Raw genomic sequence first — 18,372 nt, forward strand, 5'->3', positions numbered from 1 at the left:
ACAGACACACTCGCCTCCTATCTTCAACACAATGTGCATGTTTAATAGTGATAGACAGGATTTTACATACTAATGAAATCCAAACATGCCTGTACTTTTAAATGTTGAGGCAGCATATGAAATAGTCACTATGTGGTATTCTAGAGTGTTCTGGCTCAAGCTTGTCTCACACTTTGGACCTTTCAATTTGACATTTAAATGAATATTGTCTTTTTGAGATATTAGAGTTAAATCACATGCACTGCTGCTCTGATGCCCTTGTCTATCAACACATTACTTTAAGTACAGTGTGTTCTGCTCCATGCTATTACAGTGACTCACTCATTAGTGATAGAGAGCCTTTTCACTCCAACTGAAGACTGCAGCGAGGAAAACACTAGGAGGCTGTGAAAAGACCTCGCATCACCACTGACGTTTACAGATTGCGTTCTCTGAAAAGAACACTGTGTTCATATTTTTGTCAGAGTAGACGGATTGGACTGCAGTTGAATTAAATTAACCATGCCTGACGTAAAAGAGGCAGCTCAGACTTTTTCCTTTTAACATAACCAGGAGGTAAGAGGTTTAAACTCCTCGACTTTGAAAATTCAGAGTACTGTGAATTATGCTGACCTTAACTACTGTATTTCTAGACAGTCTACCCAAGTCTGAATAAGAACATTTACTTCAAAACATGATTTACTTTTCAAACATTAATTGAACACAAAACTATATATCTATTTTTCTTCAGGGCCATATGTTAATGCAATGTTTGACCACCAACTCGCCCTTAGGTCTAATACTCCTCCTCATTTTCATTTATTTAATCGTTTATTTGAAGAGGGACAATGCACATTGATGAACATTTAAAACAAATAATGCTTTAAAACGTGAACATGCCGGATTTTAGCTTTGAGCTCATTTCCATCCGTAGTCCCTCACAGACAACATTTAAGAACATGACATTTATATACTTAGCAAAGATAAATACATGATATGCAGAAAGCGCATGAGCAGCATACAAGCATTAACCACATGGCAGTACAATGTAGCAGCTACGACATATAACGTGCAGGAGAAGATACAAGAGCTACCTAAAGTGCAAGAGAAGATACCCCTGTGTTAAAGTACATTTAGCGGTGATTGCACGTTTGTTTGTTTCTCAACCATTCTTTTAGTTGACCTTTAAAACTGTTCAAAGTGGGACAATCCCGTATCTCAGTTGGGAGGCTATTCCACAATGAGCTGCCCTTAATTGATAGAACATTTTGACCGAAAGTGGTCCGTCTGTGGTGGACTTCACAGTCTCCTCTGCTTTCTGACCTAGTGCAGCGTCCAGTGTGTTTTTTGTGGATGAATTCCCCTAAGGGAGGGGGGGGGGGGCAGTCCATGTAAAACATCCTATAGGGAAACAAATTGTTCCTTTGTGTTAAATTGCAATAATTTGATTGAATACCACCCAACTTTAAGACTTAACAGCCCAGTTTGTAACATGTGGGCCGATAAACTGTGTTTACCTTTGTGAGTTTGAGGGGTGACAATCCATGATATCTATCTATCTGTTGTTTTTTTATAGTGAAAGTAAAATGTATGTAATTGATGACTATGAACATCTAAACTTCTGGTTAATCATTCAATCTGATGTAGACTGTTTTCTCTCCTTTGTTTATGACTTAAGAACATTTGAAAAAAGTGTAATGATTTTGGTATTTAGATCACGGGGCAATGGTTTGGCCCAGTGTCTTGTGGCCAACATATGTTTTACAACAACATCACAAAAAACGATTTTAACAAGTATTAAGTCATAAGTCATAAGCACAGGAGAGAAAACAATTAAGGTAAAATGTATAAAATGGATCTCCAGAATGATTTTTCTAACTCACCTCTCAGGGCTTTATAAAACGGTTACCAAAATATAGTTTTGCCAGGTGCTTGAAGTTGTTGTTTGTACATCTTCAAAGTTACTCTTTGATCACACCATTATCTCCCCGGACTTCAGAATTAGTTGTAGTTGCAAAATCAAAAATAATTGTTGTTCCTTGTGTGAGCAGTATTATTAAACTCCTACACTTTTATTTTGTAGAATGAATCATTTATTTAAACTGTTCCTTGGGGAATTAGTAGCTGCTTAGTGTTGTAATGATAACCTCCGACGTCTTCAACTTCTGTTTACATTTGTATCATTTCTCCACCAGTGTGAATGTCTGAATTGTGTCTGTTAAACTCTGATGCATTGTACTGCTGCTCTCTACAGTTTTGTCGCCAGCCTTGCAGCCTGGCCAGTAATAGCCTGTCAAAGTGAGGCTCCTGAAAAGAGTTCACTTTGTTTCCACCTCACAGTCAGGTGCTCACAGCCCCATCCAACAAATCTCCATCAGCGTTCACAGGTCAAGATAGATGTGCTATTGGCTGTCAGATTTGCAGAGATGGTGAGAGATTGTGCAAGAGAACAGCGGGTAGTGAAGAGAGCCACAAATCAATAAAGATGCCACAGTCTGCCCCTTGTTATTTTGGGACAGTGAATTGGGGGCATGGTGGTGCTGCGGCAGTGACGGACCACCTAATGTTTGTGCGTGTGTATTTCGGTCTGAAGATTATGTACCATGAATACACAAGGCTTAAAAACCCTCCTCCGACGCATTACACAGAGATATGTAAATGAAAAGCAAAGCTCCAGATCAAAGCGTTGCATACGGTTACAGCAGATAAGTAGCAAAGGATCCCTGTGCAGTTATTCAACATTTTACAGAATATTAAAACCTGAGGAGTTTATCTTTGATTTTTCTCACACCTCTCTCTCTCTCCTTCATTTTCATCTCTTTTCCCTTGTCTCATTCCCTTATTTGAGGTAGATTTGATTGAAACGTGCAGCAGGCAGAAAAGCTGAGTGTTGTACTTATCTTGTGCATGTGTATTTGAATATGAACTGAAAAGGCTATTACAGCTCAATTTCACGCTCAGTGGGATATCAGTGGGATATCTGACATGTTTCTCCCTTAGTGGAAATCAGAGTTTTCTCTTTTCTGTCCCACTTTGCCTTACATTTCTGTCTTTAACCCTCTATCCATCTCTCCAATATTTCATCACCTCTCTTCTGTGGGCTTTGAATTTGTATGCATCAGCTTTTCTTCCCTAAAACTCCATCATGCTTTTACAGGGATGCAAACTTGTCACCTTTCGGCGAAATTCGCCGTTTTGATTCCAAAATAGGTCGTTTGTGTGATTCATGTAGATCTGCAATAAAAATATTTTTGGGGTATGGGGGGGGTCTGGGACCCGGAGTAATCTGCGGCCGCGAGCTGTTATGTGCCATCATGACACGCATGGTGTTCTTTTTTTATATATTATAATGAAGCGCGAGCACAAGTCTTCCTGCCTGTCAGCTCTGCTCATGGATGTATAATAAGGCTCTGCTGCTCCGGGATGAGGGTCTAGCTTCAGCAGCTACATTACCTACGGTGCGTTCGTTAATATTAACTATGCGGTCCAGAGTCACTGTGGCACAGACTGGACCGCTGGTTAGAACGGGGTGTTTGGAGCAGCAGAGCGTGATGTGCACTGAAAAGTGTTTCTGTCGCAATATTATTTAATGAATCGTTGAGCTAGCTAACTAGCATACATTGTCACTATCTGCTGACGTTAGCTTTAGCCTTCGTTTTCAAATAGTTTCTTTCATAGCCTATAAACGGAGGTGGTATAAGTATCTTGTACTTGAGTAAAAGTAGAAGTACTCAGATCTTGTTCTTGAGTAAAAGTTGAAGTACTCAGGTCTTATACTTGAGTACAAGTAGAAGTACTCAGATCTTGTTCTTGAGTAAAAGTAGAAGTACTCAGATCTTGTACTTGAGTAAAAGTAGAAGTACCAGAGTGTAGGAATACTCTGTTACAGTAAAAGTCCTGCATTCAAAATGTTCCTCAAGTAAAAGTAGAAAAGTATTATCATCAAAATATAGTTAAAGTAGCAACAGCAAAAGTAGTCATTGTGCAGATTGGTCCATTTCAGAATAATATATATGATATGTTTTATAATGATTGATCATGAAAGTGTTCTCAAAGCTGGTAAAGGTGCAGCTAGTTTGAATGACTTTGTATACTGCAGGGTAGCTTGTGAATTTACTCCAGGTGGAACTAAAGTCTGATTTAACACTTGATTATATTTCACATCATTCATCCACATCTGTGAAGTAACTAAAGGTATTCAATACATGTAGTAGAGTAAAAGTACACCATTTACCTCTGAACTGTAGAGGAGAAGAAGAACAAAGTAGCAAAACATTGAAATACTTAAATAAAGTACAAGTATCTAAAAATTGTACCCAAGTATAGTACTTGAGTTTATGAACTTAGTTACTTTACACCACTGGCTATAAAGATAGAAAGACAGCCTTGCACAGAGGCATGAAAATACATTTTCAAAATGCTCAACAGTCCTGCCAAAATTATAAACTGACTGCTCCACAATTAAAATAAATGCTTAAATATATTTCTATTAGATGTGACTCTTTGGCGTTTCTGTTATTATTAACTGCTGCTTTAGTTGTTCTGACTGCTAAAATCCTCTGTTATTCCTCATTTTAAAGCCGATATTCCGTGGGGTCGGGGGGCTCGGATCCTTGTCACCTTTTTCATACCTGATGAGTTTGCATCCCTGTTTTAACCATCAGCTGTGGTTGATATTTTCTTGCAGGGGCTGTAGTTAGTTCACCCGCTCAGCAGCTCATTATGTATTGTTAACGTGACGGGCTGTTGGCCTGCTGAGCCACAGGAAAGATACACTTGCATCATTTGCACTTACGCATATTCTCACCTTGGCTTAACAATCCTTTCTTCTTTCTGCTGCTCTGCTAAAGTGCCAGAATCTGAGACATTGTTTTGTCGTTCTGTAAATTAGATGCACTTTTATGTCATTCTGAGTAGAAAGGAGCTATAGTTATACAAACCTCCTCACTAAGTGAAATCGGCAGCTTTCTCACTTTCTTGTTGCCTGCTGTTGCTTCATCACTTATCTGGGTCCAATTTCACACGGTTCACTTACAACCACAAACTGCCAGGGTTTGTACCAGCTCTCGTTTTACTTAAGAGGAATTAAGAGTTTCAGTGGAGGGTTTTGCCTCGTGCAAAAAGGTTTCTTTAAAGTTGAGAAGCCCAGATCGTCTGGATTTGTAATGCTTTAGATACTTATTCTGATTAACCGATTAGTTATTGGTCAGATAAAGCTGATCTACATGAAACAGTTGGATCCATAAGTCGTTATGTAAAGTAATGTCCTGTATGTGGCATACTAAATATGGTATTTTAAATTTGGCGAAATAATTAACATATATATCACATTGGGAATCTTTATTGGCATAGAAGAAGACCCCAGCTCCGATCCTTACTGAAGGAAAAGTAGTAATAATACAATATAACTGTATTCTATTGCAAACATAGGTAAAATAAAAGTACAGATACATTTTTAAAACAACATCCTTAACATGTAAAAAATGTAAAAGTTCCTTGTTGTGTTAGCTGACCAAAGTCTGCATGCCGGGTCAATGGTCCAGCTGTAAGACTGTATTTAGAGGCCAAAGCCGTTTAGGTGGTGTTACTCAATGGAAGTAAAGTGCTGCTCAGCTCATTATCCAATGGAAATGACCTGATCTGTCCTAATTGTGTAGGTAGAGAAAAACAAGTTATACTGCCTCAGGATCAGGTGTCAAACATTCAAATAACTTCTTACATTGTTCCTGAAGGACAGAGTTACATTAACAAATATACAAAAAAAACTTGTAAGCATCCTCTACAAGAATCCAATGGTACCATGTGTAATATTTGGTAAAATAGTACACAGGTTGAATTTAGTCGTAAGGAGCTTAGGGGATTCTTCACATGCCTATATACATACTGTATGTGACAAGCCAGGGGATGTTTACATGTTTCAGTGTGTCCAACATGTTTTAGACAATTCAAAGGCTGCAATGAACTCATCATGGGTATTTGTTTTTATCTTCCCTTCATAGCCAGCATCGCTGTCCACCAGAAGGTGTCTTTATCCAATTCAAAAGCCTTCTACGTGAATCATAGCTCCATTAAAATGTTTCCTTGGTGTGTTTGTTAGTGGACGGCCAGCTAGTAGTGTGGCCCAGTATGTCAGTGATTGTGTTGTTGTTACTTTGCCCTTGAATACAGCTGTGAGGATGTGGGTAATGAAGTACCCTCTGCTCCACCTCGCATCCCTCTGTGCCTGCTGGGGATTGGTGGAGAAGTCAGTTACGGGCTCTCTGATTGGTGGTCATTGACAGTGGTTTATATGAGGTCTGGATGCTGACTCTTTGTCTTAAAACATTCAGAGATTCGAAGGGAGGAGGTTGCTTGTGTGAGTGTTACCATGGTAATGTGTTGTAGCTGCAGGACAGGCTTAAGTCGGGTTAGAAGAGGGTTCTTTAAGGTTAAGCCCGGTGTGCAGAGCAGAGGGAGTCTATTTAAAGGACACCACCTCCCTCTCATGAATAATTCAACACAGTTTGCCCCTCCCCCACCTCTCATCAAGATCAGCTGGAGGAAGTGGTTGCTCGGCCAATGGGATTACAGTACCAGATTGACTCTGTGTGTGTATTTCTGTGTGTATGTGTGTGTGAGAGGGAGAACAAGCCTGGACAAGTAGCAGCAGCTCTGTGTGTGTGTGTGTGTGTGTGAGAGGAAAATGTAGGGCAGCCGCTTGTTCTCCCTCCCTCTGCCATCTCTCTCCCAATCTCTTCCTCTGCCTGTCTTTGTCTTCGCTGCCGTAGCTGCAGTCGCCACGGCGACGGCTGACATTGTTGCTGCAGCTCCACTTCTGTATTTGCAGAGTCTCGGCTCTCTCTCTGTCTCCTTCCTCGTCTCGGCTCACCTCGAGGATTTACAGAGGGGGCATGCAGCCTCCCTGAGGAACCATTGTCTGCGTGAGGGTGTGTGTGGGTGTATGTGTGTGTGACTGTGTGTCTGTGAGAAGGAGAAGTAAGGTGCCTTCAGGATCCAGACATGAATTCCTGTTGGAAAATGAAGATTCAGGTACAAACATCTTGTTCTTGATGGTGTTGTTGTTGTGGATGTTTGTCTCTTGTGTTGTTTTTCTTGTAGATGCTGTGAATATTAAAACAGCTGGGGCTGTAGAGCTCTACATTCTGTCTATAAAAATGCAGCTTTACATAACATATCTAGGTGCCTAGGCGATCATACGGTGTGTTTGAAGAACAGACGGTGGTATTGAAAGGAAAGGGGCTCATCGAGCTTCCTTTCAGTGGTTGTTATGGTGAGGCCTTCTGTCTCCCTGGTGATGGCAGAGTGCTTGTGCTGCAGTAGCAGAGAAATAATAGAGTTTCCAGGACTGTGTTGTTTTGTCTATTTGTGTTAGTATGCGTGTGTGTGTGACAGAGTAAGGGGATACATGGAGAGCAGAGACAGTCAGCATTGATCCATCTGTCTATCCGGTCACAGTAATGTCTGCATGAATGTGTTTACATTACGTTTGTGTTGCTTCTCTTTTATATAATGCAAGTGTTTTCATGTATTCAGCTCTATTCATCAGGGACTGTGGCTTTGAGCAGTCGGTGCCTGGGCGTGCATGCATGACGGTACTGTTCATGTTTGTTTGTGCGGTTCAGAGGAGCATCTGCCACCCCTTCAGTGTGAAAGGTTGACCCACTTTCTCCTGTGCTTCTGCCCTTTGTTCTGGATGAGTGGGGGTGTACAGAAATACAGTATGTGACTCATGAACCCGAACGCCCCATGAGCATTGTTATATCGACTTTACTTTCCTTTTTTAGAATAATCACTGTTTTGTGCAATAATGACTTCAGGCTGGCTGTGTGCTGTCACAGTGTTTTGCGATTGGCTACTTAAGTACAGGACTTTGTAAAAATACCATATCTGGTCAGAATCAGCCCACATGAACCCACTAACCCTTCTGCTCTGTCTGAGTTTTTGTATTTTTGCAACCAACTCTACTTATGGTGTGGAAGAGAAAAGTCTTCCCTGTGGAGAGCGATTGTTAACTTATGGATGCTCACAGAAACTGACCTGATGTACGTATATTCCCCACTCTCGAACCACAGCTTAGCATATCACATCATCGACTGATGCACCAAATCACTGAGCTTTGTGTCAAATCTGCAGCTGCGGGGGAGGGAGGGCGAGATTAATGCAGTCACATGTCATGGCAGAGCTTAGAAAACCTGTTGGAGAGGGGAGGAGGAGAAATGAGGAAGAAGAGGGAAGACAGAATGAGATGAGGCTGGACAGTAGAGGAGAGAAAGTAAGAGTGCATCATGCACACAGGAGTTTGTGCTATACAGTATAGTGGTGTTTTTGCTCAGCACTGTGATGTTTTCACTCACAATTGAGGTATTCTGCAACATGCCCACAGCATCTCCGTTAACACTGTTGTTTCTCTCTTTGTCGTGTTGTTTTCTCTGAAAGAGCTCTTTTTAAAACCCTTGAGGACCATTTTTAACATCCGACTGTGCCGAAAACTCATGCAGTTAATATTCAAAACGCTGGTGCTGAATTTTTTTTTTTAAAAGAGGAACTTGTTTCAAGTGTTTCTTCAGATAGGATGTTCATATTCCCAGCGGGCGCCAGAGCTAATGCTTCTCTAAGCAGCTGCTGCTAGCTATATAGAAGCTGTTTAGTGGGATCAGGCCTCAAGCTGTTATGGACTCCTAGTTTTAAAATTGGCTAGGGAGTCTGCGAGTCTCAACTGAAGTTTCAGTGAATTGGGGTTTTTCTACCCGTCATTTAATACTAGTCTTGGTCAATAATTCAATCGTTCCACTCCTATCTTTGTCGAGGCGACCTCTAAGGCACTTGAAAGTGTTTCTTTGTTTCTGCCAGCGCATTATTGAAGGATTATTTCACAAGGGGACTAAGGGTTCACACACTAATAATGGAGCTAATTAGCAGGCACTCTGCGCAACTAATTATGTGTAGCTTGCTTTTTTTCCACACAAGCAATAAATAATGACTTATGTCATGGGGATGAGCCTGACCCCAAGTGTAGCTAATGAGGAAATGTGGCCTCACAGCGGAGTCACAAAAATAACTTCCGCACATCTTTGGATCTCTTGCTCTCTTAATGAAGGAATCACACCCTACATTTTCTGTTCATCGTGTTTCCCTTCGCCTTCATGTTCTGTTTCTTACTTCAGTGTTCATTATTGTTGGATAACACTCTGGTAATACATCTACAATACTGCCATAAAGCCACGGTCCTGCACTGAATATAATGGTCACAGTCTCTCCTCTTATCCTGTTTGGACTTACTGATGTAATTATGCCCGAGATGAGGAAAGATGAGGAAAGATACAGGAAGAGAAACATGAGGGAAAACCACAAGCTCTCAATTGCACATCCTGCCCAGGAGCCGTCGGACAAACATGCTCTTTCACACACGAATGCTGTGTGCAAAAACGGATGTGTTTGGCCTGCAGTCTCACTTTACGTGCTATTTCAGTTAGATTTGGTTTTATAATGCACACAGAGATACCACAGGCGGACACAGCAAGGCTTGAGTTGTGCTGAGATAATGCCCTCGGGTAAATTCAATCTTACCCTCAAACAGAATGCCAGGTGAGACAATATCTGTGTTGCGAACTATACTCTCTAAACTGACATCTCTGTATAGCAGTCAACTGGTTTGGTTAGCACTCTAGTTAGTGGTCAGTTTAGCTCTTCATTGGTTGTTGTTACTTTATTTCTGATGTATCCTGTCCTCCTCCTGGAATGGCTGCTGGACATCGACAGGAGATAGGAAACCACACAAAGCCAAATTCCTTTCCTGGTGGCACTTTAGTCAGTGAGGGAGGAGATAGGCAGTGCCATGTTGACTCAAGATTTGTGTTGCATTTTTGTACATGACAGTGGTATTTTTAGATTAAGAGTGGTTTATGTGGCCTACTTGATATCACTGGTTTTTGATGCATGTGATTTGAGAGAGATTTCTCTGAGGTACAGAGACTATGTGGAGGAATATGTTATCTCTGTCTGTGAAAGAAAATGTCTGTCGTCTGCAGCAACGTGTGCATTTTTAAAAGGATGGCCTCATTTTTAAATCTGCATTTGGCAGAAGGATCAGCCCTAAGCAGATCATGGCATGCTTATGCCATTTATTTCAGGAAAAACTATTCAGATGTAAACACTGCCTTGTGCAGTCTGCTACAAATCTCTGTTAAAGCTGCAGATCTACAAGCTTTACTCTCTCACCTGTCAGTCTAATGTGTGTTTATCTCTGGCTTCATATGTGAACTGAAAACAAAGTGGTCCTGGTTGCTGGCACTTTAGTGTGTTGTTGTTTCTGCTGAAGTTATTTTAAGATCCATTTGTATCATGTCGCTACTTTAAGAGTGACATTGACAACTTGAATTCAGAATCCATGAGTCCATCGATGCATGGGTTTGTGTTTTACTGTCAGACTACACACAATACTGACATGAATTTCACCCTTTCAAAGCTTCTATCTACTTCACAATTTCAGAAAGCACATATCCCTCACCAGTGGAAAGGTGTCAAAGGTTTTAGACCATTTTCTTTCTTTTTTTTAAAAGCATGGCGAATTATTGGTTTGAATTAGACAGTTTATCTGTAACATTTTTTAAATATTATTTGTATGTTTAGATTTCTTTCATCTTTATTTAGATGCTTTAACCCTTCACTTAAAAATGAATATAGTTTAATTAGGAAAGGATTCACCGACCAATGGGTTTTGTTTTTTTAGGGTGTATTACACTGTTGGACTGCTTCTTGAATTGTTTATGGTCTATTTACCTTTTTTAAATACTACCACAACACATAACATATTACATGTGATCTAACTTTTATCTTAGCAGCATGCATAAGGAAAGCTTTGTTGTTTTAAGCTGTCGATGACGGAGGTGTAGGTAAGCTGCTGGACACTGAACTGTGATTATTGTGAAATGAAACCGCTTCTGTTGAATGAAGAGTTAAGCAGCTTGCAGAATTCACTTAGAATTGTAATAAAATGACTGAGAAAGAAAGAAAAGAGAGACCCACTTGCATGCAGACGTACGTCCAATTAATTTCACTGATTCAATTTATTTGACAGTCACCTTATTACCACTGTCTGATGGCTATCATTCATCTGGCTTCTGTCTCCTCCTTTGTGTCTCTTCTTCCATCTCTTTCCAACAATCTCTGTCACTCCCTCTTAGTGTTGTTACGATGTCAGCTATTTGTACCAGGAAATGATGAAGTGAGTTATCTGGCCCCCTCTGGTCTTCTCTGTCACAGTTTGGGACGCACAGCAAGGAGTTGTTTATTGCATGAAAGTCCATCTCCGTAACTAGATTTTATACTTCATTAGAGAAAGCATTCTGCATTGTTGAATATTGTGTTGGATGGAGGTCATGTTTCCAAGACTGTTCAAATGCCCTTCATCAACAAGAATCAATTTCCTGCCTCCTGACTGAAATAGATTTCACACATCCCACCAATTATCAGTCCAAAAGCATTGTTTTATTTCCATTAACCTCTGAAAACAGGTGGTCTTTTATTACAGTCGCTAGTGGAGCAGCAGTCTATGATTTGCACTGAGACAGAGAAAGCTGAAGTTAATGATGTTTCTAAAGTGACTTGAGGAATGTTGATGCTCTAACCCTAGCTTGAATTGTTTTGCAGTATTATATGTTTATATTTGTGTTCCAGGCAACAGAAATGTTGGCTTCTACATTTTGCTGGCAATGAGGGTATCTGATGGTTGATTTTTACACTGCACTGCAGCTTAAGGGCTGTTGTAAAGGAGCACTGGTTCTGCTTATTCACAGCTGGAAAACAAACTCTTGTTACATAACTGTTACTACGAGTGGCTCAGTCACTATCACTCTCTCCGCTGGAGAGCAGATGTCCAGGCAAGTCCAGGCAAGTCCTCTGAGGGATGTTTAAAAATACCCCAGGAGGTAAAGATAAGTCAAAATAGATGAAGTCAGTGGAGGAAAAGAGAGGCATTAAACACATTTCATAGCTACGCATGCATGCTAATATGTAATGCATAAGCAGTATACAATAATAATAAGTATACATTAGTGGATTTTCCCTTTTTGAAGATCTATCTGTTGATTTTAAACTGTCTCAATCTCATGATGGAACAAAGGACAAGTTGAAGCCTGACATTGAGAATCACATGCCATGTCTGTGTTGGGACTGAATCTGTTGTAAAGTCGAGTGCAGATGGTGCAGTAAGCCTCGCTGATGTTAGGTCTCAGGTTGGTTTTGACCCTGAAACATGAATAAACTAAAATCTTTACGCTCTGCCTTTGGCGAGACACTGCTGTGAAATAGTGCAGAAATGTTTGTCAACAAAATAGGAGACATTTGCCTTTGGCTGGTTTATGTAACTTTCAACTTTAACTCTTCACAATCAGTCATGCAATAGTATTTGAATACAAATGTTTTTGCTTAAATACACCACATGCATTTAAATGCTTTGTGATGTAATTGAGTGTTGTACAATCAGAATAACATTATAAGGAGCTGCAGCTGTTAATCGATAGACATGACATTTTATTTAATCACTTGCCAAACATTCTGTTGTTCAGTTCGTTTAATGTGAGCATTTTATGCTTTTGTTTTTATCATATATGATCGTACATTGAGCATACTTTAATAAGGACTGCTGGTCAGACTAAACAGGCTTTTACAATATATCATATTGGGCTGCGGGAAATAATAAATACAATTTCAATATTTTCAGGCTCTATTTTCTTATGATAAATTGTGGTTGTGTGAATTTATTTAGAAATAATATTACAATTTCTAAGAGATTAAGGTGATATCTTTAAATATTGTCTCTGACTAAAAGTCCCAAACCCAAATATAATCAGTTAACAGTGGTATAAAACAAGGGAAAACTACCAAGACTTAACGTTCAAGAAGTTGGAAACAACTGAGCTGTAGCCCGGCCATTCACCCCATAAGAAGCTTCTGCCCAATCTGTGACTGTTCATCACAGGCTGCTCAGATGGTGAAAAAGTTTGAATGGTGATAACAACTTTGTGAATTTAATCTTTCTTCTTTAAAATGTGTCTCCTCAAAAAGGTTTTATCTTTTAAGATTCTTGCATAAAAGTGAGCTGAGCCCTACTCCCTGTGGGCCGAGTACAGAGCCCTGAGGGACGCAGCGAAGCCTCTGAATCTGACCTCTCCTCTTCTGTCGTTCTCTCCAGAGCTTCGTTTTCTTACAAGCCTGGAGTCTTCAGAGTCCAGGCTGAAAGTTGTGCTATCAAAGGCTACAGACCCACAGAGGAGGTGGAGAAAGATGGACACAGTGATGTGTGAAACCTGAACCTTCTTTATCAGAATTATGCATGAGCCCAGAGAATAAGGCGCTTTGTAGTTTCAGTCATGGTAGCAGTGAAGGTGACAGATCTTGTACAGGTAACAGTTGAAAGCATTTTCAGAGAAATTAGGTTAGAAATAAAGAGAACACGCATACAAATGATCAAATCAAATCAAGTTTTATTTATATAGCACATTTATAAACGATTTGTGGTCGAGCCAAAGTGCTGTACAAATAATAAAAATACCCTACAGTAAAGACATTATACAGCTAATACAACAGCACAGTTTGATCAGAATATCAGTATGAGGAAAAATGACACCCTCTGTCCTTAGACCCTCACATCGTACAAGGAAAAACTTCTGGAGAAAAACCCACAGTTTAAAGGAAAAAATGGGAGAAACTGCGGGGAGAGCAACAGAGGAGGGATCCCTCTCCCAGGACGGACAGGCGTGCAATAGATGCTGTGTGTAAATCGAAGAGATAATACGTTTGACAGCGTAGGTAGACCGAATGTTAGGAAATGCATGTGTCTATAATAAGAAGATGAATCCACGAGAACAATCCTGTGGGAGCCTTCAGGGAAGCAGCATGACGAGAGCCAGGCAGGACCGCAGAGACAGGCCCAGCCACGACCCGAAGTCCACGACTTAATCCAGGATAGAGGATCCAGGGCACAGGACCACAGGAAGAGGATCAGCTTCGACTCCGGATCCCGGCGTCGATATAGACACAAAAGAAGAAAAATGTGGCTGGGTTAATCGGAACATGAGAATACATAGACACAGACAGACAGAAGGAACAACAAGCACTCCCTTAGGATAGGTTAAGGGAAAAGGGTAGCATGTAAGAGAGTAAGACACAGAGGTGGAGAGGCACACACAGGGAACAAAGTCCCCACTGGAGCCTTAGTTGGAAATTGGTGAGAGACAGGGAGGTACGCTGTGTCTACGAATCGTAACACTCCCCGGCCTGCCTAAGCCACTCTGCAAACCTGTTTCCCTCGAGAGGTTAGAGAGGGAAAAGGTTTTGGATAAAGAGAGGATAGAAAGAATCGATTACAGGAGTAGAGAGTATGAGAAGTAGAGAGAGACAAGATTTAGAAGAATGAGTAGTAGTAATAACCTTATTTTTCAATATACGATCCAAGTTTTTAGGATTTAAGTGAAAGAGCAAGGACCCAAATATAGGTGAAGATGCACAGCGTATCTACGTCAATGCAGTCTTATTAGATTATTATATCAGCTACTGTATAAGCTTTATCAAAAAGGAAGGTCATAAGCGTACCAATAAAACGGATAGGCTATCGGCCGCCCGAACACAAACCGGAAGCCGAATTCCACAAAAGTGGAGCTTGATAAGAGAAGGCTAGAAGGCCAGAGAGAAGAAATGAGTTTTAAGTGTCGATTTAAAATTCCAGAGCCTGGGGCTACGAATGCTCGGTGCCCTCGGGTTTTAAGCCTGGTCTTAGGCACGATCAGCAGCAGCTGATCAGCCGACCTTAAGGCTCTGGCTGGGGTGTAGCGATGGAGGAGTTCGGCTATATAGGCCGGAGCCAGCCCATTTAGGGCTTTGAAAACAAATAAAAGGAGTTTAAAATCTTATTCTGAACCGAACTGGAAGCCAGTGCAATGAGGCCAGATTGGGGTGATGTGGTCACGCTTTTTATGGTAAATATCAAAATTATGTTGATACTTACTTTTTTCATCTTTTGTGATCCGTCTGTGGCCTCTCTGCTTCGATCACTGCTGCCCATGAAAGGAAAACATTGGTCCACTTGTGGCCTGTTTATTTTGCAGAAACCCTCGGCACATCTGCTTGTTACTCCATTTTTTGGACAAGGAGAAAGGACTAGGGGTGAGGATCTTTTATTCCCCTCTGTCATCTGAAGGAAGAAAAACACTCACAACCCTGGATTATCATCCCCTGACAATCTGACGATTGATTGGCTGCACAAATTGCACCCATTGAGAGCTCTACTTATTGTGCTGTGACATTGTATTGAGGACAGTGAAGAAGAAATGACAGTGAGACTGCTTCACTTTTATCAACTAGTACACTAGGGGAGTTATATCTGCAGAACCACTGGTGAAAGCATTGTTCTTTTGAAAGCTTTTTCTGGTCTTATTCCTGTACTTCCTGTGTCCCTGCATCAGGCAGAAAGTTAATCGTACAGGAGATTGGCAGATTAAAGCAGAAGATAGTTGATTTAAGATAATGGCCACATGCTCACAGTTGACATTTTAGTTTATCAATGTGACAGGACATTTCGTAAATATGTTTTTCTGAGAAATGTGTTTTTCCTCTTGATTAAATGTCAGCTCTTTGCCTCATCAGATAATGGACACTTTTATTATTGCTCTGTGATATGTTGACTGTAGGAGAATTAAATTAAGACATAAGAGGGGTCTCATGCGTGTTTAATTGCACTCTCTGCTCTGACCACAAATTCATAGCCTCTCCAATAATACTACAGAGGTAAGGACAGTCGTGTTAATGTCAATACGTTGTGTGTTTGGATGCGGGTGCTGGGCACGTTGTTGTTCTCCAAACCCAATAGTTATAATCCGAGACTATATACAAATGATCTTTTATACAAGCATGTAATCTGTCGGGTGGGTTTGGTAGTTTAAATGTACTTCAGGAGTTGAGTGAGGGAGGACAAAAATATGGACGGAGTATGAAGGGGGCAAGAAGAGAGGAGGAGACAGAGAGAGAGAGAGAAGAGAGAGAGAGAGAGAGAGAGAGCGAGAGAGAGAGAGGAGAGAGTAGAGACGAAGATAGAGAGAGAAGAGCTAGCTCTCTCTCTAGAGAGATCGAGACGACGCAGATAGATTCTCTCCTCTATCTCTCGCTCTCTCTATCTCGGCTCTCTCTCTCTCTCTCGCCTCTGCTCTCTCTCATCTCTGCTCGTCCTCTCTCTCCTCTCTGCTCTCTCTCGCTCTGCCTCTCTCTCATCTCTCTCGCTCTCCTCGCGCTCCTCCTCTTCTCCTTCTCTTCCTCGGTCTCTCTGCTTCTCTCTATGCTCTCTCTCTGCTCTCTACTCTCTCTCTCTACTTCTCTCTCTCTCTCTCTCTCTCTCTGCTCTCTCTCTCTGTCGCGCTCTTCTCTTCTTTCTTGGAGAGAATTGTTCACACACTCAAGACATGAGTAAAGTGCTGAAGTAATTAAGAACAAGTGTGTGTGTGTGTGTGTGTGTGTGTGTGTGTGTGTGTGTGTGTGTGTGTGTGTGTGTGTGTGTGTGTGTGTGTGTGTGTGTGTGTGTGTGTGCGTGGTTCAGAGTTCAGATGATTATAGAGGAAAGGTTATTGTACTTCCTTTTTGGAAAAGGGGTGCAGAGGTAACACACAAGCTGCTGCTTCTCGTGGTGCCAGTATTCAACTCTTCATGTGTCTCTGCTGGTGTCCTCCTCTGAAAGCTGGATTACCAACTGGCCCTCGATGTCCAGGGCTGCAAAAGCTTTTAATTGAGTTCCCAACACCAACAAATGGGTTGCTAGTGTAGAAGAATATAAATTCAATAATAATCTACTTGTTTTTATCAGCCACACTGAAGGCTTACAGTATCTCTACTGGTGAAAACACACAACAACATTGCTTGGATAATAAGGACTACATAAGAGTAGAAAATTGTCTTTAAAAAGAAGATTGATGGTGTTTTCAATATCACCTTAAGCTATTTCTCCTGTGCTTACATGGTGCATATTCTTAAATACATTTGAATGAGCTCAAATCATCACAAAGTACACCAAATATTGGGTCAGGTTGTGATCTTTCTGCTTAAGAATTCAAGAAAATTGTTGATTTATGGGAGCTTGGAAGAAATGTTTGCCACGTTTAATCTACTTCCACTGTTCGTTTACAGTCTATAGATGGTATAAGCAGAGCTGATTTCCCTTTTATTGACATTTTATGTTCAAGGCACCACAGCCGATGTGAACTCGGCATTATGTAACTATGATTGATTATTCATTAAGAAACTACTCAAGGCTTCAATACTAACTAAATGCAGAACAGCGCCCCGATGGCTGTTTATCTTCTCTGATGCAGCCCCTGAACACAGATCATTAAAGCCCTTGTAAAAAACTTGACTGTACTGACAGCATTGGCCTGTTACAGTCCCTGGGTAATGATACAAATATTGTGACACCAGTTGATTTGTAGTTTGGACGGATTTTTTATGTAATCAGCTTGTCCTCCTTTCGTCTCACGCCAGAGAAACTTGATTTATCAACTTAAGATGCCAAACAGCTCAGGCTCAGCTGCTGAGAAATGAAGCTTTGCTTGTAAGGAGTAAAAACATGAATCAGTCCTTCCTATTCCTGCTGTAGTCAAAACATTTCTGCATTCACTTTATCATATCTTCACCATCGTTTTTGCATTGTTACTAAAATCGGCATGATTGTTATTGATTGACTCATGGGACAATGTAGGTCTGTTGGTCGATCTACTACTTTGTTCCAGACTGGAATTTCTCCACGTCCATAAAAATCGATTGGCATGCAATTTTGTGCAGACATTCATTCGTTGCCAAGAGGACAAATCCTACTGACATTGGTGATCCCTTGACTCTCTGTAATGCCCCCAGCAGGACAACATTTCACTAATTAAGTCAAATACCTGAATCTCAAATAGATGCATTTGCGAACCATTTGGTGCAGACATGAATTTGTCCCTCAGGATGAATTGTAATAACTTTATTTTGCCCTTCCCTTTTCGTAATGCCCTCATCAAAATTCAATTTTGGTTTATGACCAAATATCTTCAAAACTAATCAAGCCTCAGCTGTACTGTGTTTAGTGCTAACTAGCAAATGTTACAATGATTATTTTGACATTGTAATGGTGAGCATATTAGTTGTTGCTGTAACAGACTGTTGATGTATGTTTGGTTTCAAATGCTCAAACACAGCACCATTCATTACAGTGTGATGCAGTTATTCTGAACTAAAGTGGGAAAAGTACTGCGGTGTGAACGCGGCTAATATGGCGAATGTCAGTTCTGACTGTGCAGAATGCATGTGTGGATTATGAGCATTTTGTTCTGTTCCTGCATGAGTTTTTAGCACCCACTTGAGCTGTCTTTCTTC

General features: G+C 40.8%; 1 protein-coding gene across 2 annotated transcripts in view; it reads left to right on the forward strand.

Annotated features, from left to right (window-relative positions):
* The window catches only part of march8 (membrane-associated ring finger (C3HC4) 8), an 81,436-nt gene that overhangs the window by 41,531 nt on the left and 21,533 nt on the right, over positions 1-18,372 (forward strand). The gene's annotated exons all lie outside the window — the stretch shown is intronic.

Source organism: Trematomus bernacchii, unplaced genomic scaffold (assembly GCF_902827165.1).
Source record: "Trematomus bernacchii unplaced genomic scaffold, fTreBer1.1, whole genome shotgun sequence".
In the NCBI taxonomy this organism is placed as follows: domain Eukaryota; kingdom Metazoa; phylum Chordata; class Actinopteri; order Perciformes; family Nototheniidae; genus Trematomus; species Trematomus bernacchii.